A 284-nucleotide genomic window follows, 5' to 3' on the forward strand; every position below is an offset into this window, starting at 1 on the left:
TCTCTCTCTGTCTCTCTCTGTCTCTCTCTGTTTCTCTCTATCCCCTTTCATGTTCTCACTCTAGTTGAATATGATAAAAACAACATGCCTGTGCAATAATATTTTGTTTTTAATATACTTGTTATCACGATGTTGAAAGTCTGCCATCTTCGAATTGTTAATATAAATGTTTGTAACATGTGTTGGAGAGGGCTTCATATAAGTTTAATAACTTGTGCCCAATCCTTTTGTATCAATAAAATATGTTTAAACTAATCCAGTGTGTTTGTGCGATGGAGCGAGGT

The sequence above is a fragment of the Mizuhopecten yessoensis genome, unplaced genomic scaffold (genome assembly GCF_002113885.1).
Source record: "Mizuhopecten yessoensis strain PY_sf001 unplaced genomic scaffold, ASM211388v2 scaffold7285, whole genome shotgun sequence".
Taxonomy (NCBI): domain Eukaryota; kingdom Metazoa; phylum Mollusca; class Bivalvia; order Pectinida; family Pectinidae; genus Mizuhopecten; species Mizuhopecten yessoensis.